Raw genomic sequence first — 25,581 nt, 5'->3', positions numbered from 1 at the left:
AAAGTCTTTTTAATAAATGGGCTGTGAAAATTGGATATTCACATGCAGAAGAATAAACGGAGACCCAACTTTTACACCATACACAAAAACCAATTCAAAATTGATTAAGGACCTAATTTTAAAGCTAAAACCATAAAATTCTCAGAAGAAAATGAAGCTGTGGGACTTAAGTGTTTGTGATGTGCTATCAGATATGACAAAAAAAGCACAGGCAGAAAAGAACAAAATAGACAGATAGGACCTCATAAAAATTAAGTATTTCTGTGCATCAAACTACTTTATCAAAAAAATGAAAAGACAACCTACAGAGTGTGAGAAAAAATTTGAAAACTGTATATCCGGTAAAAGTCTAACACTTAAAATTTATAAAATACTTCTACAACTTAACAAATAAAAGACAAACAACAAACAGGCGTTTCACCAATGAAGATATTCAAATGGCCAACAAGCACATGAAAAAAATGCTCAGAGTCACCAGCCATTAGAGAAATACAAATTGAAATCACCATGAGATACCATCTCACACCCATAAGAATGACAATGATCAAACACAAATAAATAAATAAAATACTAAAGGTTGCTGAGACTGTGGAGATACAGGAACTCTCATTCAGTGCTGGTGGGAATGTAAAATGGTTCGGCCATTGTGCAAAACAATTTAGCAGTTCCTCAAAAAATTGGGCATGAAACTATCATATGATCCAGCAATTCCACTCCTAGGAAATACTCAAAAGAACTGAAAATGACAACACAGACACTTGTACACCAATGTTCTTTACAACACTATTCGTAATAGCCAAAAGGTGGAAACAACTGAAATGTTTATCAACGGATGAATGGATAAGCAAAATGCAATGGAATATTACTCAGCCACAGAGAGGAATGATGTCCTAAAACATGCCACCACATGGATGAACCTTGAGGATATTATGCTGAGCCACATAAGTCAGACGCAAAGGGACAAATACCGTATGATATTATTTACATGAAATAAGGAAATATGTAGAAACTAAAAGTATTTAGTGGTTACCAGGGGCAGGCAGAGGGGAAAAGAGGGGGGTTTTGCTTAGAGTACATTGTGGGTATGCTTGTTGTTGTTGTTAGGTGCTATGGAGTTGGTTCCGACTCATAGCAACTGTATGCACAATTGAAGGAAACACTGCCCGATCCTGTGCCATTCTCACAATTGTTGCCATGCTTGAGCCCATTGTTGTAGCCACCATGTCAATCCATCTCGTTGAGGGTCTTCCTCTTTTTCTCTGACCCCTCTACTTTACCAAGCATAATGCCCTTCTACAGGGAGTGATCCTTACTGGTAGTATGTCCAAAGTATATGAGATGTAGTCTCACCATCCTTCCTTCTAAGAAGCATTCTGGTTGGGTATGCTAGGGGTAGTTAAACAGTTTGGGAAAAGAGAACAAACATGAGTGCACAGCTTGAAGAATGTAATCAATGTCACTGAAGTGTATATGTAGAAATTGAAAATAAATAAACCCTTCTCAATTTATTTTATCCAATTGTTGATTTTCATAGAAGGAGAAAAACACACCTGAACCTCAAAAGTAGGTTTACCTTTGAAGTAGTTATGTTCATTCAGGTTATCATCAATATTATAAAACAAAAAACCCATTGCTGTCAATTACAACTCATAACCACCCTATAGGACAGGGTAGAACTGTTCCATAGGGCTTCCAAGAAGCAGCTGGTGGATTCAAACTGCCAAGCTTTTAGTTAACAGCTGAACTCTAAACCACTGTACCACCAGGGCTCCCATCAATATTACAGAATCCTAAAACTCAAGCTAGTAGTCTAAGACTAACTGTGATTGTTAAGGTTCTGCATGAACTTAGCTAGGCTATGATTCTCAGTGGTTTGGCAGTTATGATGGAGTTCAGCAGTCATATGATGATGTGATCGCTTGATGATGAGATTTGATATAATGTGATCACCTCTATGATGGGATCTGCTGTGAGTAGACAATCAGTTGAAAGAGAGTTTCCTTGGGGGTATGGCCTGCATCTAATATAAGTGGACTTTCTGGCAAGGGCTTGTGGGCTTTTGCTCACTCTGGATCCTGCAGCTGGCTCTTGTTCATCTGACTTCTGGTTCTTGAGACTTGAGCTAGCAGCTCACCTGCAGTCTTGCCTGATGATCTTGAGATTCCTCGGTCTTTGAAGCCTGTAAGCAAGAGCCCTGCTATCTGACCTGCTGATCATTGGTTTGCCAATCCCTGTGGCTACGTGAATCAGAAGCCTCCAGCCTGACCCATAGACTGGGAATGTTCCAGCCTATACAACAACGTGAGCCATTTCTTTGATATAAATCTCTCTCTCCATATAGTTGTGTTTTTGTTTGCAGCTGTCTCTTCTCATTTTGAGTCGTGCCACATCAGCAAATGAAGGTCTCAAAAGCTTGACTCCATCTTCGTCCTTAAGGTCGACTCACATTGAAGACGCAGCTCTTGCCCAGTTGTCTTTTGAGTGCTTTCCAACCTGAGGGGTTCATCTTCCAGCACTATATCATACAATGTTCCCCTGCTATTTGTAAGGTTTGTGCTGGATAATTCTTTTCAGAAGTAGACCACCAGCCAGGTCCTTGTTTGTAGTCTTAGTCTGGAAGCTTAGCTGAAACCTGTCCGCCATGGGTGATCCTGCTCGCATTTTAATATTGGTGGCATAACTTCCAGCAAGCATCACAGCAACATGCAAGCCCCCACAGTATGACAAACTGACAGATGCATGCCGAGAAATTTGGAAGATATCTATCTGGCCTACTGACTGGGAGAAATCCATGTTTATGCCTTTTCTGAAGAAAAGTGATCCAATCAAATATGGAAATTATTGAACTGTATCATTAACATAACATGCAAGTAAAATTTTGCTGAACATTATTCAAAAGTGGCTGCAGCAGTACACCAACAGGGAACTGATAGATCCAGGAGACAACGTGGAACCAGGGATATCATAGCTGATATGAGATAGATCCTAGCTGAAATCAGAGAATAACAGAAAGATGTTTACTTGTGTTTTATTGGCTGTGCAAAGGCATTTGGCTGTGTCTATCATAACAAATCGTGGATAACATTTCAAAGAATGGGAATTCCAGAACACTTAATTGTGCTTATGAGGAACCTGTACATATATCAAGAGGCAGGCGTTTGAACAGAACAAGGAGATACCGCATGGTTTAAAATCAGGAAAAGTGTGTGTGCGTCAAGGTTGTATCCTTTCACCATACCTACTCAATCTGTATGCTAAACAAATAATCCAAGAAGCTGGACTATATGAAAAATAAGTCGGCATCAGGATTCGAGGATACTCATTAACAGCCTTCGTTATGCAGATGATCCAACCTTGCTTGCTGAAAGTGAAGAGGACTTGAAGCACTTACTAATGAAGACCAAAGACCACATCCCTCAGTATGGATTACACCTCAACATAAAGAAAACAAAAATCCTCACAAATGGACCAATAAGCAACATCATGGTAAACAGAGAAAAGACTGAACTTGTCAAGGATTTCATTTTACTTGGATCCACAATCAATACTCATGGAGGTAGCAGTCAGAAAAACAAAAGACATATTGCACTGGGCAAATATGCTGCAAAAGACCTCTTTAAAGTGTTAAAAAGTCTTCCTCGAAGACTAAGGTGTGCCTGCCCCAAGTCATCCTGTTTTCGATTGCCGCATGTGCGTGAGAAAGCTGGACAATGAATAAGGAAGACCAAAAAGGAATTGACACTTTTGAATTGTGGTGTTGGCAAAGAATATCGAATATACCTTGGACTGCCAAAAGAAAAAAAAAAATCTGTCTTGGGAGTAGTACAACCAGAATGCTGCTTAGAAGCAAAGATGGCGAGACTACATCTCTCGTACTTTGGACATGTTATCAAGAGGGATTAGTCCTTGGAGAAGGAGGACATCATGGTTGGTAAGGTAGAGGGTCAGCGAAAAAGGGGAAGACCCTTAACAAGATTGATTGACACAGTTGCGGCAGCAATGGCCTCAAACATAACAAGGATTGTGAGGATGGTACAGGACTGAGCAGTTTCTCCTTCTGTTGTGCATGGGTTGCTATGAGTTGGAACCAAGTCGATGGCACCTAATATCACAACAAAAACATATATATATTTTTGGAGCCCTGGTGGAGCAGTGGTTAGAGTTTGGCTGCTAACCAAAAGGTCTGCAGTTTGAATCGACCAGCCAGTCCTTGGGAACTCTATGGGGCAGTTCTACCCTGTCCTGTAGGGTTGCTATCAGTCAGAATTGATTCAACAGCAACAGGTTTTATATATATTTATTTATTTATACCTTTACTGGTTTTGCTTCACTAGAGAACTCAGCCTAAGATGCTAATGTAAATGTTGTTCAATTGCAAGGGGAGTATGACTATACTGGTATGCACTTGAGAAATATAAAAGTGTAAACAAACAAAAAATAGAAAATATCTGAGCACCCAGGAGACAGAGAATCCAATTTAAGGGAACAGGAATATACCGTCAAAACCATATCCGTGCATCAGGCCTCGCAAGCAATCATTCCAGCTCATAGCAAGACAAAGCGTTCCATGAGCACTTTTTCTGGAGTAATGAAAATCAGCAGATGAGAATTTGCTTGAAAATTTGCTTGAGAACTTACAAAAACTTGAGGATATGGTAAAAAGCACTTTGCATATTAAAAAATCTAATCCATTCAGGCTTGACTCTAGGAATATTTCTCATGATATCTCACTCAGCAAAGATAATTTTTGTATGCCACTCAGCTCTTCAGAGAAGAATATTTACACAAACTTTTTGAAAAAGCTATTTTCTTGGTCTTTATCTTTACATATCGATCAGTTAAAAATGCATGGAAGACAAAAATAGGTACACAGATAAAAATACTCTTAATATGAATCAATATGAACAATTAATAAGAAAAAGTAAACTTTGGAAATTGTTGGTGTTAGCTGCTGTAGATTAGGCTCTGAATCATGGTGACCTTAAGTACAACAGAACAAAAATTGCCCAGTCCCACAGAGCCCTGGTGGTGCAGTGGTTAAGAGCTCAGCTGTTAACGAAAATGTTGGCAGTTGGAATTACCAGCTGCTCCTTGGAAACCCTGTGGGACAGTTCTGCACTGTCCTACAGGGTCACTATGACTTGGAATCGACTCCACGGCAACAGTTTTTTCTTTTTTTTTTATGCCATCTTCATGACTGTTGGTATATTTGAGTCCATTGTTGCAGCTATTGTGCCTTCATCTCACTGAGGGTTTCCCTCATTTTTGCTGACCCTCTGTTCTACCAAACGTGATGAAACCCTGGTAATACAGTGGTTAAGTGCTACTGCTGCTAACCAAAAGGTTGGCAGTTCGAATCCACCGGGCGCTCCTTGGAAAGCCTATGGGGCAGTTCTATTCTGTCTTACAGGGTTGCTATGATTTGGAATCGATTCGACGGCAATTTTTTTTTTTTTTTTGAATGTCCTTTTCTAGCGATTGGTCTTTCCTGGTGACATGTCCAAAGTAAGCCAGCCCAAGTCTGGCCATCTTTGTTTCTAAGAAGCATTATGATTGGATTTCTTCTAAGACTGATTTGTTCGTTCTTCGGGCAGTCCACAATATATTCAATATTCTTTGCCAATGCCACAATTCTTTTTGGGTCTTCCTTTTTCATTATCAAGGTTTCGAATGCATATGAGATGATTGAAAAGTCTATGGCTTGGATCAGATGCATGCTAATCATCAAAGTGCCATCTTTACTTTTTAAAACTTTAAAGAGATCTTTTGGAGCAGATTTGCCCAATGCAATATATCATTTGATTTTTTGACTGCTGCTTCCATGGACATTGATTGTTGATCCAAATAGAATGAAATCATTGATGACTTCAATTTTTTCTCCATTTTTCATGATGTTGTTTATTAGCCCAGTTGTGAGGATTTTTGTTCCTGTAATATTGGAAGTGAAGAGACACTGCCATATTTTATAGAAAAAAATGGAATTACATAAAATTGGGGTGACATTATGTTGAGGTAATGAGGACAGAGAAGGGAGAGTGTGAATAGTGTCATAACCCATTGTTTTTATCACTAGCATACTATTAAATACAACCTTTTTTTTATAGTTTACATCTTAAATAGAAATATAAGGATGTTATTTAGAGATTGTGGGATTGTAGAGAAAATACTTTTATGATTCCACACAGAGCTTTCTGAACAGATTTTAACATAATTTGGTTCTTGGGGTAACAGCAAGTTGAGGAAGGCAATTTATGACTGTGTAGACAGTGAGAAGTACAGAGAAATTTACCCAACTTCTGAAGTATGTGTATATTTTTCAATGGGGGAATAGGACAGAACCTTGGAAACATCTGTAGGTTCTAAAAGTTGGAGACGATGGGCTTATCCGGCCCATCGAGAGATTTACTTATACACCAATGGATTAAACTAAGTATTCTCCAAGGACACACACTCAAAAAGGGAGAGAGAAAATGGTCTTTTGCCCTTTATAAGCACAGACAATTTATTTTCTGTGACCCTTGTCTATGGAGTGAACCCATAAGTAACATAAGAGAGTTTTTCCATCTGGGTTGTCATTGTGTTACTTGGTCTGCAGGACTAGCTGCATACAGGGTTCTGATGCTGCATTGTTACACTGACTGTTTATCTTATTATGAGTATAATAAGAAATCTGTCTTTGATTCAAAATTCTACTGTGTGCATTCAGGATAAAATTGATAAAGACGGATGTTAAACCCTTAACCAAAAAATACAAACCCCATTGCCGTTGATTCAATTCTGACTCATAATGACCCTACCGAACAGAGCAGAATTTCTCCATAGAGTTTCCAAGGAGTGGCTGGTGGATTTGAACTGCTGACCTTTTGATTAGCAGCCTGAGCTCTTAACCACTGTGCGGCCAGAGCTCTAAAACCTTAATAGAGATATAGTGATAACATTCCTGGTGCCATTTTCAGTTCTCATGCCACAAGTTTGTAACCCATTCCCAAGAAAATCTAAAATCAGAGCTGTAAGAGAAAGTTGCTTCCATTGTAAGTGCTTTTCTTCTGTATCACTCTGTAATTAAATTCATGTATTAACTTGGCAAAATAAATATAAGTAAGTCAACTATATTATACAGTGAAAATAATTAGAAGAATGTGACATGAGCTTTAGAATAGTCAATAAGATAAATATAATAAAACAGGACAGTTAGAAAAACACTCACAAATATGTAAGTAGTGTATGATAAAGGTAGGTCAAAGAAAAAATGCACCAGACAATGTTAAAACAAGCAAAAGGATAACTTTATTCAAAAGGATTATTGCAAAAAAAAAAAAAAGAAAGAAAGAAATGGGAAAGGACAATTGGAAGGTTAGGGAAGGGAAGGAACATTACAATGGCAGGAAAGAGGCCATCACAATAAGGAGACCAGAACTAAGTCTGAATTTCTGCTCTGCTGTAGCAGAATCCGGCCGGGTTTTGAAGAACAGAAGTAAGCTATTAGAAAAATACTGAGGTGCTGAAGGTTGTTTGGGGGAGATTAAGCAATGGGATAAGTCAGTCACATCTTCTAAGTTTATCTCCCAAGTTTACTGTTAAGGGTACATGGAACATGTTGCATCTGAGCCCTGTAAGGACCAAGGAGAGAAAGAATTCAGGGGCCTAGAGTAGAAAGTTTAGTCTAACTGAGGGGAACGTTAATGCCATCTTGGGCAGCGTTTTCCAGGACACGCAAGGGTCATGGGGGTGGGTGGGGGAGGTTGTTTCCAGAATCTCAGGTTTGGGTATAATTCAACATTGTCAAGTTGAATTCCAATCTGGGAGAAAATGATGATTTCCTCAATAAATGATGTTCTGATAACTATTCAGAAAAACAAACTCAGCAGCATCACTAAAATTGGTGTCTCCCAGTGCAGTAATTCATGGTGTCACCCTCCTCCATGTGGGAAGAGTCGGCCAGTGAGCCTCCCATGGGTGGAGTGGCCCAGCCCTCCCCTGTCCCTGTACAGGTCTCCCCTGGCCCTGCCCTCAAAGAGGTTGGTGAGTTCAAACTGTCGATCTTTCGGTTAGCAGCCAAGCGCTTAATCACTGTGCTCCTCATCAAAATCTAAACGGTGCTCTTTCCTTTAAGGCATCACTGAAAATTTCAAGAATTTACTTCATGATAACTATCGGTGATGTGCAAAGAAGAGTTATGAGCAAGCCAACTCATTACAACATTATTTATAACAGTGAAACTTTGGAAATTGCCTAAAGATTGTGTTGATCACGGTAGGCAAAGTGTTAAAAGCATATTGTACATACATATGTTCTTAGTTATCTAGTGCTGCTATAACAGAAATACCACAAGTAGATGGCTTTAAGAAACAGAAATTTATTTTCTCACAGTTTAGCAAGATAGAAATTTTAATTCAAGGTGACAGCTCTAGAGGAAGGTTCTCTCTGTCCTTTCTGGGGGAAGGTCCTTGTCTCTTTTCAGCTTCTCTTCCCAGGTTCCTTGACGATCATGTGGCTTGTATCTTCCCCTTTGTTTGTCCTTGTTTGCTTGCTTGTTTAATCTGTTCTCTTATATCTCAAAAGTGATAGATTTAAGACCCACCTAATACTGCCTCATTAATATAACAATGAAAACACATTCCCAAATGGGATTGTAACCACAGGTATAGGGGTTAAGATTTACCACCCAAATTTTCCGAGGACATAATTCAATCAATCAATAACACAAATTATGGATAACACATGACAAGTAAATAGTTGTGATAGATGAATATCAGAAACTATGGGAGAATATTCATGGTATATTTTTCAGAGGGAAATGTAAGCTAAGGTGAGATTATCTCATTGAGGTTAAAAGTCTCTTGAGCTGGACCGGAGTCAAATTGCAGTGCTGCAACTTGTTAGTTATATGAATTTGGGAAAGTTACTTAAACTCTGCCTGATTCCACTTTTCAAAATGGAAGATAATGACAAGCCTAACTCAAATGATTGCTATGGGCATTTAACAAAATAATACAGGTAGAGTGAGTACAAAAGTGCTTGCAATTTAGTAATTACTCAGCAAATATTAGTTAATCTTATCCCAGATTTTAAAAACATTGTTTATAGACATGTTTTCCTAGACAAAATTGTCTGAAAGTCCTTGAGTTTGTGCATAGATAACATAAATTTAGGCTGTTTGACAATGTTATTCAAGAGACAATACATGCATTAGAGTTAATTAAAAGATATGGAGCATATGAAATCAGTTAAATTAGGGAAGATGTTGGAAGATACTGACAATAAAAGTATACAGAAATAAAATATTTAAGTATTTGGCGCTCAGAAGAAAAAGGTGAGCCAAGGGTACAGTTAGAGTTTATCTAACTTTGGAAGTTCACAGTTGTCTAGACACAAGGTATTCTTCTTTTAACCAAATATGACAATAGGGGTTGTAAGGCTTAGCTCCATGTAACTATTTATAACAAAAGGTTGACTGATGTTCTGTTTTCTTCAGCAAGTGTCTTCCAAGTTCATATGGACTTCACTTGCAGATAGCAGATGGGTGAAGAGAAAGCATGAGAGAATGGTGCTCTCACTTTTAACCACTTTAGCCTGAAAATGACACACAATATTTCCAGTCAATCCATTAGGAAGATCTAGTCACAAGGCTCCATCTAGATGCAAGAGAGTGGATGGGTGCTGGGAAGTGTAATCTTCAGCCAGGCAACTGCTTTCCAGTGACCACTCTACCTTTAGGATAAAACAGTTAAAAAATAATCCAGTTGCCATGGAGTCGATTCTGACTCATGGCAATCCCGTGTGTGTCAGAGTAGACTGTGCTCCATAGGGTTTTCATTGGCCAATTTTTCATAAATTGGTCACCATGCCTTTCTTACAAGGCACCTGTGGATGGACTCAAACCTCCAACCTTTTGGTAGTGTTGAATGCATTAACTATTTGCACCACACAGGGACTCCTACCATCTAGAAAACCCAAACCAAACCCGTTGTTACCAATTCAATTCTGACTCATAGCAACCCTGTAGGACAGAATAGAACTGCCCCATAGGGTTTCCAAGGCTGTAATCTTCACAGAAGTAGATTGCCACATCTTTCTCCTGCACAGTGCCTGGTGGGTTTGAACCGCTGAACTTTCAGTTAGCAGCTGAGCACTTAACCACTTCACCACCTGGGCTTCTTACCATCTAGAAGTACAAATCTCTGTTGGACAACTCATTGTCTTTCCAGAAGGGATTCTCTGATAATGGTAACATGAGGGCTTTTTTTTTTTTAATTTTGATTTTTCTGAATTTGCTTCTCTATGCTTAAAATTTTGTATAGTATGCATGTACTAACTTTTGATTCAGGTTTAACAACAACTATTAAAAATTTCAGTGTGTGAATGTCTCCAGTGTAACTGTATTAATTTCAACATTGTAACACTGTGTCCAGAGAACTGTAGCAATATTTTAAGAGAGTGCATGTGAAAGAATCCTTAACTATAAAGTGTTATAAAAATATAAGATATTAATAGTATGTTCAGTTTATAATATTTAAAATTGGAAAAGGGCTTAAAGTTTATTCTATTCAACCTTCTTTTTTACACAGTTTGAAAACCGAAGCTCCTGGTTATTAATGTAATTTGCTCAGAGTCACACAATAAGAACTGACAGAGCTAGATTTTGAACCTAGGTCTCTTAAGTATAGTTCACTGCCCTATTGAATTATACTTAATTTAGATGATGGAATTTAGATAAGCAAAAAAACAATTTTTTTTTTTTTTGATAGCAGCTATTAAATCGATTTGATTTTTGGTATAGAGCCAGGCTTACAAAATTTAGTCCTGCCTTTGAAATTTATATGATGTGGTCAGACTAGCAGGGAGAGATTTCATTTCCAAATCTCCTTTGTGCAAATATGTTGAGAAGTTTTGTAGGTAATAATGTGTTGACATCGTTATGCATGCATTTTTCTGTAATGGGAGAAAAAGGAGACATGGCATTTCAAAGCAGTGATTTCCTGCCTTTCTTTGGCAGTCAATTGAGTAATAGAAAGGAAGTCTCTGCAGGATCTGATTTTAAGCTCTACAGATGCCTGTCAAGTCATTTTGATCCAACTATAATGGGATAGTTACTCATACACAGGGCTGTCTAACCATCTTTGTTTTCACTTGATACTCTTTGGAGAAATAAAATGGAAAAGATGTCTTTCTCTTTTTGAACTAATTAATTGAGATTATTTTTTTATAGTGAGGGGCAGTGAACAAAAACATTTTTTATTCATGAAAAAGGCAAAGAAGGGGGAAAGAAACCTAAATAATATAGCCTGAAATAAAGTGGAAATATGGAACATTTTTTCCTGTATCTTTACGAAAATTGACAAAGCGTAAGGAAAAACAGCTATAATAAATTGTGATTCAATAGGGTTAAAAAATTACCCCATAATTAGGTGCCAAATTACATCCTGGATATACCATCAATTTAGCCCTTCCATACTGATTTCCAACCCATTACTTCTGTATAAAACAGCAGCTGATCAGTAGAAAACACCAAGAACCACAAGAAGAGAGATCATTCATAAACAATAGAGAGAACTTGGTGACCACTTAGAGGTAGATTGCACTTTACTGACTGCCATTTGCCACTGTTGTCAATGATGTAAAAGTATATAAATTGGAGATAATTTGGAATATGTACTTTTATACGTAACAGTTCGTTAAAGTAGCAAACTAACTTTCTGCATGATGCTTACTATTCAGAAAGTTTAAGGAATAAGTAGCTTAGAAAAGACTGCTGAACCAAGAATCTAGAAACCCATGTTTAATTATAGCAATGATATTATCATCCTATGAAATCCCCGCCAAGTCATGTACCACAACTGGAGCTAAGTTTTAAATCAATAAAAAAGTAGGTTGGGATTAAATGGTCAACTCAAGGCCTTTTTGATTCTAATATTCTGATGCAAATTGTGCAATCCACAGTCAAAATGGTATCAACTACCTCCTCTTCCCTGACAATTGTGATTTCATCCTCAGCCTCCTTTAGAAAGAATTAGCAGTAAGTGCTTCTTATTTATCACCTCTTTCCACCATTTCATGTAATGACTAGCACCAAAACACAAGGTACCCCAATCCTTATCTCGCACATACGTAAAAATTTGTAGGAAGCCATGAATTCATAAAGCTGGTACTCATAAATTATTCTAGATGAGTAAGACAAGATTGAGTCTTTGTTTTTAAAAGGGCTATTAAACACCCATTGCCATTGCCTTCAAGTTGATTCTGACTCAAAGTGGCCCTATAGGACAGGGCAGAACTGCTCCGTAGGGGTTCCAAGGCTGCAATCTTTAAGGAAGCAGACTGCCACATCGGTCTCCTGCAGAGTTGTTGGTGGATTCAAACCCCTGACCTTTCGGTTAGTAGCTCAGCTGCTTAACCACTGTGCCACCAGGACTCCCCCCCAAAAGCTATTACTTGTTCTAAACTTTTTCCTGTTATGGTAAATGTACGTTATGATTATCTCACCCCCAAACAGAAATCACTATCCCTAAAAAATACTACTCAGTCTATTTATCTATAGCCTATTATTTTGGTGACAAGATGAAAAATTAATCAATGATCATTCAAAACCACTTTAATGTGTTATTCTTTAAGGCACTTCTAGAGATCCAGGGATTCACAGGGGAATATTTACTACATTACAGAGTGTAAAATTTACACTCAGGGAATAATTGACAAGTAAGACAAAAGGTCTGTTCAAACTGCATTTGTCTTATAAAATGTATAGGAAATACAAGTGGACAACTGAAATAGCCTTGGAATGGTTTGCCAATAATTTTGTACCGACACAGCATGACTCTAAGGAATGCATGATGCATTCCAACTTAAATTAATTTTTTTCTCTCATGTACCTTTAATTTTCCTTTAAAAAATAAGAATTTCAAATGTATGAAGTAATATTAGGTTAATTTAATTTCACGACTGTTGTGAAAGTACTTGGAATATTACAAATCCATTAACATATCAGTTCTTCATGATTAACTTCATTATTAAGAACACCAAGTGCCAATATTACTGACCTTATAAAAGAATGCCAAAACTCTCTTCTAACTGATAAAAAGATATGCTATTTGTCCCTTGATTTTGGCATTCATTAATCACAAGGTTGCTGTTTCCTTCTAAATTGTGTAGCTGTCCATTTGATAAAAGGTTAAATTTAAAATTTTAGCTATAGGTTAGCAAATTTTATATTAGACTTTGCTTCAACATTACTCCTACAAATGATATACTATCCAAGGGACATTCAAAAAGGAGGGAGAAAGGCAACCTTTGATTATTAAATGGGCTAAAATTATGTTAGTATTGAGTTAGGGGACTCACATGAAGCCAAGGTATCTACATATTCATGGATGTGAGAATTTAGGGAGGTCAGAAGATCCATGAATTTTATAAATAAAAAAAAGAACATGAAAGTATTTATTAAGTACAGAATTTTAAGTTAAAAATGCATATTAAGTTGTCTTGAGTAATCACTAAATTAATGGAAGTATAAATGTATAACTTCCAAACCGTAACGGGAAAAAATTGAATAGGAGGGAAGGCAACCACTCCAAAAGAGGTGAGTAAGGAGAAAAGAATGCAGAAAAAATGGGCAAATATAAAATGGTAGAAATTAATCCAATTATATCATTGATTATAAAAATGTAAATGGACATCTGATTCTAGAAAAGACAAAGTGAACACATTCTATGTCATTCCTATTACTAATTACAACAAAAAACTATGGACAAAATATTTAAAGCAACTAACACAAGAATTTAAAAGGTGGAGAAAAAAAGAAAACCATATAGTGACCTCAAGACTCTATGAACCATCAAGCAGTGAGTTACCTGATTTTTTTTTTTTTTCATTCTGTTTTTGGTTTGGCCTCATGTATGCTCCAACCTATACTCCAGTGAAGTCTGCAACACAGAAATCCCAATGGTAACAAACAAACAAACAAAAAATAGCCCCAAGAGAAAAGTACTCTCACTAACCAACAACACCCAACCCCCAACCAACAACAACAAACAGCAATTGCCGTCAAGTCAATTCTGACTCACAGCGACCTTATGGGAAAGAGTAGAACTGTCCCATAGAGTATCCAAGGAGCACCTGGCGGGTTCAAACTGCCGACCTTCTGGTTAACAGCCGTAACACCTAACCACTATGCCACCGCGGTTTCCAGAAGGACTAGTCTGACGTCGAAAAGGTGGAATTGAACCACTCTGTCGCTAGACAACTACAGGTTTGAAGCTTGCACCCCAGACCACTGTAGAACATCCCAACATGTTGTTGTTGTTAGGTGTGGTTGAGTCAGTTCCAACTCATAGGGAAAAACAGAACGAAACACTGCCCAGTCCTGAGCCATCCTTGCAATCGTTCTTATGCTTGAGCTCATTGTTGCAGCCACTGTGTCAATCCACCTCGTTGAGAGTCTTCCTCTTTTCCACTGACCCTGTACTCTGCCAAGCATGATGTCCTTCTCCAGGGACTGATCCCTCCTGACAACATGTCCAAAGTATGTAAGAAGCAGTCTCGCCATCCTTGCCTCTAAGAAGCATTCTGGCTGCACTTCCTCCAAGACAGATTTGTTCGTTCTTTTGGTAGACCATGATATATTCAATATTCTTCGCCACCACCACATGTCACCTTTCTTGGGAATAGGCATAAATATGGATCTCTTCCAGTCAGTTGGCCAGGAAGCTGTCTTCCGTATTTCTTGGCATAGACGAGTGAGCACCTCCAGCGCTGCATCTGTTTGTTGAAACATCTCAATTGATATTCCATCAATTCCTGGAGCCTTGTTTTTCACCAATTCTTTTAGAGTAGCTTGGACTTCTTCCTTCAGTACCATCGATTCCTGATCATATGCTACCTCTTGAAATGGTTGAACATCGACTAATTCTTTTTGGTATAATGACTCTGTGTATTCCTTCCATCTTCTTTTGATGCTTCCTATATCATTTAATATTTTCCCCATGGAATCCTTCACTATTGCAACTCAAGGCTTGAATTTTTTCTTCAGTTCTTTCACCTTGAGAAACACCGAGTTTGTTTCCCCCTTTTTGTTTTCCATCTCCATCTCTTTGCACATGTCATTACAATACTTTGTCTTCTCGAAACGCCTTTTCAAATCTTCTGTTCGGTTCTTTTACTTCATCAATTCTTCCTTTTGTTTTAGCTGCTCAACTTTCTAGAGCAAGTTTCAGAGTGTCCTCTGACATCCACCTTGGTCTTTTCTTTCTTTCCTGTCTTTTCAATGACCTCTTGCTTTCTTCACAGTTGATATCCTTGATGTCATTCCACAACTCATCTGGTCTTCAGTCACTACTGTTCAGTGTGTCAAATCTATTCTTCAGATGGTCTCTAAATTCAGGTGGGATATACTCAAGGTCATATTTTGGCTTTCATGGACTTGCTCTGATTTTCTTCAGTTTCAGCTTGAACTTGCATATGAGCAATTCACGGTCTGTTCAACAGTCTCTGGCCTTGTCCTGACTGATGATATTGAGCTTTTCCATCGTCTCTTTCCACAGATGTAGTCAACTTGATTTCTGTGTGTTCCATCTGGTGAGGTCCGTGTGTATAGTCGACGTTCATGTTGGTGAAAAAAGGTATTTCCAATGAAGAAGTCGTTGGTCTTGCAAAATTCTATCATTTGATCTCCGGCATTGTTTCTATCACCAAGGCCATATTTTCCAACTACTGATCCTTCTTCTTTGTTTCCAACTTTTACATTCCAATCTCCAGTGATTATCAATGCATCTTGATTGCATGTTTGATCAATTTCAGACTGTAGCCAAACCCAGTGCCGTCAAGTCAATACCGACTCATAGTGACCCTATAGCAACAGCTGATAAAAATCTTCTATTTCTTCATCTTTGGCCCTAGTGGTTGGTGTGTAAATTTGAATAATAGTCATATTAACTGGTCTTCCTTGTAGGTGTATGGATATTATCCTAGCACTGACAGCGTTGTACTTCCAGATAGATCTTGAAACGTTCTTTTTGACAGTGAATGCAGCACCATTCCTCTTCAAGTTGTCATTTCCAGCATAGTAGGCTATATGATTGTCCAATTCAAAATGGCCAATACCAGTCCATTTCAGCTCACTGATGCCTAGATATCAATGTTTATGTGTTCCATTTCAATTTTGATGATTTCCAATTTTCCTAGATTCATACTTCGTACATTCCATGTTCTGATTATTAAAGGATGTTTGCAGCTGTTTCTTCTCATTTGCAAATGAAGGTCTCAAAAGCTTTACTCCATCCACGTCATTAAGGTCAACTCTACTTTGAGGAGGCAGCTCTTCCCCAGTCATCTTTTGAGTGCCTTCCAACCTGGGGGCTCATCTTCCAGCACTATATCAGACAATGTTCTGCTGCTATTCATAAGGTTTTCACTGGCTAAGGCTTTTCAGAAGTAGACTGCCAGGTCCTTCTTCATAGTCTGTCTTAGTCTGGAAGCTCAGCTAAAACCTGTCCTCCATGGGTGACCCTGCTGATACCTGAATACTGGTGGCATAGCTTCCAGCATCACAGCAACACACAAGCCCCCACAGTACAACAAACTGACAGACACCTGGGGGCATCCTGGCATAGGAACAGATAAAGGGCTTCCCAGGAGGATAGAAAACTTTTCACTATACCTGCCATTATCCAGACAAATAACAAACAGAAAATTCCACACTTCTTCCATGCTACAGTAGCAGAATCTGTGGCAGGAACCCTGTCTTCCATCCTTTACCTGCCGTAATATGGTGGTGTTCCTCCCAGCAAAGTCCATGGACAGAGCCCTGTCTCCCACTTTCACCCTGCAGTAATGAGGTAGCACCCCATCCCAAGTCAGTTCTGGGTACGGAACTCTAACTTGCGGTTACCATCATGTGGTAATCAGCAGGACTGAGATAGATAGGGTTAACTGTGCCAGTAGCTGAACAAAAGAGCTTTCAAAAGATTATCATCTAGAAGTTGGGTAAACAGGAACCACATCCTATCATGAGACAGATAGGGTTCACTGTGCTGGTGGAACAAAAGGGCTTTTAAAAAGATTACCATCTAGAATTTGGGTAAACGGGGACCCACTCTGTCAACATGAGATAGGATTGGGGCAGCCCCGGGAACTACTATCTCCTTCTTAGTGTCTTTCTAGTCCCCTCCTCCTTTGCAGGCTCCTTATGCCCAAAGAAGCAGAGTGTGACTGCTGTTTGACCTTCCTGGCCCTCCGAAGATGGTGATGTAGGATCAAAGATCAAGTACGCTTATATCCCACAATAAGTGATGCCAAGGGCTGCCAAGAGGACCCCATCTTGAATATCAGTGGGTTCCATCTTAGATTCCAGATGCACAGGGAACCTAATTAACATACAGCGCCATTCTGAGAAGTACCCACCCCTTGAAAGAGCCCACTAAATATTCATTACTCTATTGTCTCCACCTAACCCATAAAAGCCCTAGCCTTGCTTCTCTTTTCGAGTCAGTCTTTTGATCCCCACCAACTCCTTTTGCTTGACTCAAGCAAAATGAAGCTTGCTGAAGATAAAGTTTGTCTTTCACATGTATTCTTGCTCAGGATAAGACAAGGACCCTTTGTGTCAGACTGGCAATTGGTAACAGAACCACTCCATAGCAACATCTGTGTGTGGATCTCTGAAAGTCATCTTTGCCTTACATTTAAGAGGTGGCACTCACTGCAGCTGAGTCCATGGTTGGAGCCACGGCTTCCATCCCTAACTGCAATAACAAGTCAGTGACCCTGCCACTGCACATCAGGCACATACTAGTTAAAATGGAGGACAAAGGAAAATATTGAAAGCAAACAGAAGAAAATAATGTATTATTACTAGGTGAACAACAATTTGAATGACTGGATTTTTCATCAGAAACCATGAAGTTCAGAGAAAATGGAAAAACATGTTTAAAGAGTTAAAAGTAAAGAACTATCAAACCAGAATTCTTTAAGCAGCAAAAATATTCTTGGCAACTGTAATGGATTAAATTGTGTCCCCCACAAATGACTGTCGATTTGGCTAGACTATGATTCCCAGTATTGTGTGATTATCCACCATTTTGTCATCTGATGTGTCCTTTAGATCTGGGTTTGCTGTGTGGAGAAACCCCTAGTCCAACAAAAGATTGGTGACAAGTGCCTTGCCCCAGATCTGACAGAGGGAGAAAGCTTTCCCCTGGAGATGGTGCCTGAATTTGGACTGCTGACCTACCAGACTGTGAGAGAATAAATTTCTCTTTGTTAAAGCAATCCACTTGTATTTCTGTTATAGCAGCACTAGATAACTAAGACAAGAATGTAAAGTGAAATAAAGATATTTCCATATCAAGGGAATCTAAGAGAATTTGTAGCCAACAGGCCTTCTCTAAATGAATGGCTAAAGATTTCATTAGATAGAAAGGAAATGAAAATGGAAGGAAATTTGAAAGATGAGAAAGTAAGAAAGAACAGCAAAAGTGGTAAATATAGAAATAAATTTTAAAATATTCTCTCAAGATTTTCACATTATGTTTGACAGATTAAATCAAGATTATATTATCGGGTGATGTGATTTGAAACATTTGTAGAGGTAATCTTTAAGAGAGGTAAATCATAAAGAAGCCCTGGTGGCACAGTGGTTAAGAGCTACGGCAGCTAACCAAAAGGTCAGCAGTTCGAATCCATCAGCTGCTCTTTGGAAACCCTATGGGGGCAGTTATACACTGTCCTATAGGGTCACTATCAGTCGAAATTGACTCATCCAACAAGAATATATCATAAATTGTGAAGGGTAAAGAGAACTAAATGGTGGTAGGGTATCAAAAGTCCACCCTGAGACCAAAAATCCATCCCTAATTGGACTAAAAACACAGAAACAACTACAGCCAAGCATATATGATCCAAATCTCGGACTTTCATCCTTACAGGGAATAAGGTGGCGGTTATAATCCAAAGGCAGTTCTGATAGGGATCTGACTGCATTTTTTTTTTTAGCGGATTTTCTGGAAAAACAAGTTTCCTAGGTCTGATATCTCTGCTGATTCAACAGAGCCCTAACTGACCCACAACAGGGAACTGAGGGCTGAAGCTCCCCCAGACCACCTAGCCTCTTGTCTTAGGGGTCTAAGGAGGGTGACACCTACCAATCAGTAGAGGTACTTGCATTAGGGGCCTAAGGTGCAGCTGCAGTGCCCTCCCACCAAGGTGCTACAGGAATAGAGACACACCTACCTCACTGACACTTGGGGGAAGCCTGTCAGCATCCTGCCCCCCCTGGAGTGTGAACCCCAGCTGCTAATAGAATCTGGTGCACACAACTATCACCACTACTTCTCGAGGTGGATAGGTGTTAGGGCGCAACACACACTTGATGACCCAAAATCAGATTCTACTCAAGAACAATGAATAGACTCAGGCATATATATCTGGCAACAGCCCAAACCAGCTGGTTATAGGTCATAAGTAAGTCAAGGGCTACAACAAACAAGACAGCACAATCTAGTAGCCCGTCCACGTATATTGAAAGAAAACAAAACAAGATAAGACTCAGTGAGCAATTACAGAATAAACTTTTATATATATATATATATATATATATATATTTATATCTTAGTGATGGTTCGGAGACAGCAGTCAATATCAAACCACATAAAGAAGCAGACCATGACAGCTTCTACAACCCCCCAAACAAAAGAATCAAAATCTTTCCCAAATGAAGATACTATCCGGAATTATCAGATACAGAATATAAAAAACTAATTTACAGAATGCTTCAAGACATCAGGGATGACCTCAGAAACGAAATAAGGCACACTGCAGAAAAAGCCAAGGAACACACTGATAAAACTGTTGAAGAATTCAAAAAGATTATTCAAAAACATAGTGGAAAAATTAATAAGTTGCAAGAATCCATAGAGAGACAGCATGTAGAAATCCAAAAGATCAACAATAAAATTACAGAATTAGACAACGCAATAAGAAATCAGAGGAGCAGACTCGAGCAATTAGAATGCAGACAGGGACATCTGGAGGACCAGGGAATCAACACCAACATAGCTGAAAAAAATCAGATAAAAGAATTAAAAAAAATGAAGAAACCCTAAGAATCATGTGGGACTCTATCAAGAAGGATAACTTGCATGTGATTGGAGTCCCAGAACAGGGAGGGAGGACAGAAAACACAGAGAAAATAGTTGAAGATCTCCTGACAGAAAACTTCCCTGACATCATGAAAGATAAAAGGATATCTATCCAAGATGCTCATCGAACCCCATTTAAGATTGATCTAAAAAGAAAAACACCAAGACATATTATCAGCAAACTTGCCAAAACCAAAGATAAACAGAAAATTTTAAAAGCAGCCAGGGAGAAAAGAAAGGTCTCCTTCAAGGGAGAATCAATAAGAATAAGTTCAGACTACTCAGCAGAAACCATGCAGGCAAGAAGGGAATGGGACGACATATACAGGGCACTGACGGAGAAAAACTGCCAGCCAAGGATCATATATCCAGCAAAACTCTCTCTGAAATATGAAGGCGAATTTAAGACATTTACAGATAAACACAAGTTTAGAGAATTTGCAAAAACCAAACCAAAGCTACAAGAAATACTAAAGGAAATTATTTGGTCAGAAAACTAATAATATCAGATACCAGCACAACACAAGGTCACTAAACAGAGCATCCTGATATCAACTCAAATAGGGAAATCACAAAAACAAATTAAGATTAATTAAAAAAAAAAATTCTCATAACAGGGAATCATTGAAGTCAATATGTAAAAGATCACAATAATCAAAAAGAGGGACTAAATACAGGTGGCATAGAACTGCCATATGGAGAGGGATACAAGCTGATATAGGACAATACAAGTTAGGTTTTTACTTAGAAAAATAGGGGTAAATATTAAGGTAACCACAAAGAGGTATAACAACTCCATAACTCAAGATAAAAGCCAAGAAAAACGTAACGACTCAACAAATATAAAGTCAAACACTATGAAAATGAGGATCTCACAATTTACTAAGAAAAATGTCTCAGCACAGAAAAATAAGTGGAAAAATGAAATTGTCAACAACACACATAAAAAGGCATCAAAATGACAACACTAAACACTTATCTATAATTACACTGAATGTAAATGGACTAAATGCACCAATAAGGAGACAGAGAGTCTCGGACTGGATAAAGAAACACGATCCGTCTATATGCGACCTACAAGAGACACACTTTAGACTTAGAGACACAATCAAACTAAAACTCAAAGGATGGAAAAAAAATATATCAAGCAAACAATAAGCAAAAAAGGAGTAGCAATATTAATTTCTGACAAAATAGACTTTAGAGTTAAATCCACCACAAAGGATAAAGAAGGACACTATATAATGATAAAACGGACAATTGATCAGGAAGATATAACCATATTAAATATTTATGCACCCAATGACAGGGCTGCAAGATACATAAATAAAATTTTAACAGAACTGGAAAGTGAGATAGACACCTCCACAATTATAGTAGGAGACTTCAACACACCACTTTCGGAGAAGGACAGGACATCCAGGAAGAAGCTCAATAGAGACACGGAAGACCTACTTACAACAATCAACCAACTTGACCTCATTGACTTATACAGAACTCTCCACCCAACTGCTGCAAAATATACTTTTTTTTCTAGTGCACATGGAACATTCTCTAGAATAGACCACATATTAGGTCATAAAACAAACCTTTGCAGAATCCAAAACATCGAAATATTACAAAGCATCTTCTCAGACCACAAGGCCATAAAAGTAGAAATCAATAACAGAAAAACTAGGGAAAAGAAATCAAATACTTGGAAACTGAACAATACCATCCTGAAAAAAGACTGGGTTATAGAAGACATCAAGGAGGGAATAAGGAAATTCATAGAATGCAACGAGAATGAAAATACTTCCTATCAAAACCTCTGGGACACAGCAAAAGCAGTGCTCAGAGGCCAATTTATATCGATAAATGCACACATACAAAAAGAAGAAAGAGCCAAAAACAGAGAACTGTCCCGACAACTTGAACAAACAGAAAGTGAGCAACAAAAGAATCCATCAGGTACCAGAAGAAAACAAATAATAAAAATTAGAGCTGAACTAAATGAATTAGAGAACAGAAAAACAATTGAAAGAATTAACAAAGCCAAAAGCTGGTTCTTTGAAAAAAGTAACAAAATTGATAAACCATTGGCTAGACTGACTAAAGAAATACAGGAAAGGAAACAAATAACCCGAATAAGAAACGAGAAGGGCCACATCACAACAGACCCAACTGAAATTAAAAGAATCATATCAGATTATTATGAAAAATTGTACTCTAACAAATTTGAAAACCTAGAAGAAATGGATGAATTCCTGGAAAAACACTACCTACCTAAACTAACACATTCAGAAGTAGAACAACTAAATAGACCCATAACAAAAAAAGAGATTGAAACGGTAATCAAAAAACTCCCAACAAAAAAAAAGCCCTGACCCGGACGGCTTTACTGCAGAGTTCTACCAAACTTTCAGAGAAGAGTTAACACCACTACTACTAAAGGTATTTCAAAGCATAGAAAATGACGGAATACTACCCAAATCATTCTATGAAGCCACCATCTCCCTGATACCAAAACCAGGTAAAAAAGAAAATTATAGACCTATATCCCTCATGAACATAGATGCAAAAATCCTCAACAAAATTCTAGCCAACAGAATTCAACAATATATCAAAAAAATAATTCACCCTGACCAAGTGGGATTTCTACCAGGTATGCAAGGCTGGTTTAATATTAGAAAAACCATTAATGTAATCCACCACACAAATAAAACAAAAGACAAAAACCACATGATCTTATTAATTGATGCAGAAAAGGCATTTGACAAAGTCCAACACCCATTTATGATAAAAACTCTCACCAAAATAGGAATTGAAGGAAAATTCCTCAACATAATAAAGGGCATCTATGCAAACCCAACAGCAAACATCACTCTAAATGGAGAGAACCTGAAAGCATTTCCCTTGAGAATGGGAACCAGACAAGGATGCCCTTTCTCACCGCTCTTATTCAACATTGTGCTAGAAGTCCTAGCCAGAGCAATTAGGCTAGACAAAGAAATAAAGGGCATCCAGATTGGCAAAGAGGAAGTAAAATTCTCTCTATTTGCAGATGACATGATCTTATACACAGAAAACCCCAACGAATCCACCAGAAAACTACTGAAACTAATAGAACAGTTTGGCAGAGTCTCAGGTTATAAGAATCACTTCGATTCTTCTACATCAACAAAAAGAACATCGGAGAGGAAATAACCAAATCAATACCATTCACAGTAGCCCCCAAGGAGATAAAATACTTAGGAATAAATCTTACCAAGGATGTAAAAGACCTATACAAAGAAAACTATAAAGCTCTACTACAAGAAATTAAAAAGGTCATACTTAAGTGGAAAAACATACCTTGCTCATCAATAGGAAGACTTAACATAGTAAAAATGTCTATACTACCAAAAGCTATCTATACATACAATGCACTTCCGATCCAAATTCCAATGTCATTTTTTAAGGTGATAGAGAAACAAATCACCAACTTCATATGGAAGGGAAAGAAGCCTCAGATAAGCAAAGCATTACTGAAAAAGAAGAAGAAAGTGGGAGGCCTCACTCTACCTGATTTCAGAACCTATTATACCTCCACAGTGGTCAAAACAGCCTGGTATTGGTACAACAACAGACACATAGACCAGTGGAACAGAATTGAGAACCCAGGTATAAATCCATCCACATACGAGCAGCTGATATTTGACAAAGGCTAAGAGTCAGTTAATTGGGGAAAAGATAGTCTTTCAAACAAACGGTGCTGGCATAACTGGATATCCATTTGCAAATAAATGAAACAGGACCCATACCTCACACCAAGCACAAAAACTAACTCCAAGTGGATCCAAGCACAAAAACTAACTCCAAGTGGATCAAAGACCTAAACATAAAGACTAAAACGATAAAGATCATGGAAGAAAAAATTGGGACAACCCTAGGAGCCCTAATACAAGGCATAAACAGAATACAAAACATTACCAAAAATGATGAAGAGAAACCAGATAACTGGGAGCTCCTAAAAATCAAACACCTATGCTCATCTAAAGACTTCACCAAAAAAGTAAAAAGACCACCTACACACTGGGAAAGAATTTTCAGCTATGACATCTCCGACCAGCGCCTGATCTCTAAAATCTACATGATTCTGTCAAAACTCAACCACAAAAAGACAAACAACCCAATCAAGAACTGGGCAAAGGATATGAACACACACTTCACTAAAGAAGATATTCAGGCAGCTAACAGATACATGAGAAAATGCTCTCGATCATTAGGCATAAGAGAAATGCAAATTAAAACCACGATGAGATTCCATCTCACTCCAACAAGGCTGCCATTAATCCAAAAAATACAAAATAATAAATGTTGGAGAGGCTGTGGAGAGATTGGAACTCTTATACACTGCTGGTGGGAATGTAAAATGGTACAACCACTTTGGAAATCTATCTGGCGATATCTTAAACAGTTAGAAATAGAACTGCCATACAACCCAGAAATCCCACTCCTCGGAATATACCCTAGAGAAATAAGAGCCTTCATACAAACAGATATATGCACACCCATGTTTATTGCAGCTCTGTTTACAATAGCAAAAAGCTGGAAGCAACCAAGATGTTCATCAATGGATGAATGGCTAAATAAATTGTGGTATATTCACACAATGGAATACTACGCATCGAAAAAGAACAGTGACGATTCTATGAAACATTTCATAACATGGAGGAACCTGGAAGGCATTATGCTGAGCAAAAATAGTCAGAGGCAAAAGGACAAATATTGTATAAGACCACTATTATAAGACCTTGAGAAATAGTATAAACTGAGAAGAACACATACTTTTGTGGTTACGAGGGGGGGGAGGGAGGGAGGGTGGGAGAGGGTTTTTTACTGATTAATTAGTAGATAAGAACTGCTTTAGGTGAAGGGAAGGACAATACTCAATACATGGAAGGTCAGCTCAACTGGACTGGACCAAAAGCAAAGAAGTTTCCGGGATAAACTGAATGCTTCAAAGGTCAGCGGAGCAAGGGTGGGGGTTTGGGGACCATGGCTTAAGGGGACTTCTAAGTCCATTGGCAAAATAATTCTATTATGAAAACATTCTGCATCCCACTTTGAAATGTGGCACCTGGGGTCTTAAATGCTAACAAGCGGCCATCTAAGATGCATCAATTGATCTCAACCCACCTGGAGCAAAGGAGAATGAAGAACACCAAGGTCACAGACAACTAAGAACCCAAGAGACAGAAAGGGCCCCATGAACCAGAGACCTACATCATCCTGAGACCAGAAGAACTAGTTGGTGCCCGGCCACAATCGATGACTGCCCTGACAGGGAGCACAACAGAGAACCCCTGAGGGAGCAGGAGATCAGTGGGATGCAGACCCCAAATTCTCATAAAAAGACCAGACTTAATGGTCTGACTGAGACTAGAGGAATCCTGGCAGTCATGGTCCCCAAACCTTCTGTTGGCACAGG

The 25,581-nt window shown here is 38.4% G+C and overlaps 1 non-coding gene across 1 annotated transcript; it reads right to left on the bottom strand.

Annotated features, from left to right (window-relative positions):
* Nucleotides 1–14,199: 14,199 nt before the first annotated feature.
* Nucleotides 14,200–14,286, bottom strand: TRNASTOP-UCA (transfer RNA opal suppressor (anticodon UCA)). Its single transcript has one exon. It is a non-coding gene; the product is annotated as a tRNA-Sec (tRNA).
* Nucleotides 14,287–25,581: the final 11,295 nt, after the last annotated feature.

Source organism: Elephas maximus, chromosome X, assembly GCF_024166365.1.
Source record: "Elephas maximus indicus isolate mEleMax1 chromosome X, mEleMax1 primary haplotype, whole genome shotgun sequence".
Taxonomy (NCBI): Eukaryota; Metazoa; Chordata; class Mammalia; order Proboscidea; family Elephantidae; genus Elephas; species Elephas maximus.
Note: the sequence above shows the minus strand (reverse complement) of the source record. Positions and strands in the feature narration are given on the sequence as shown.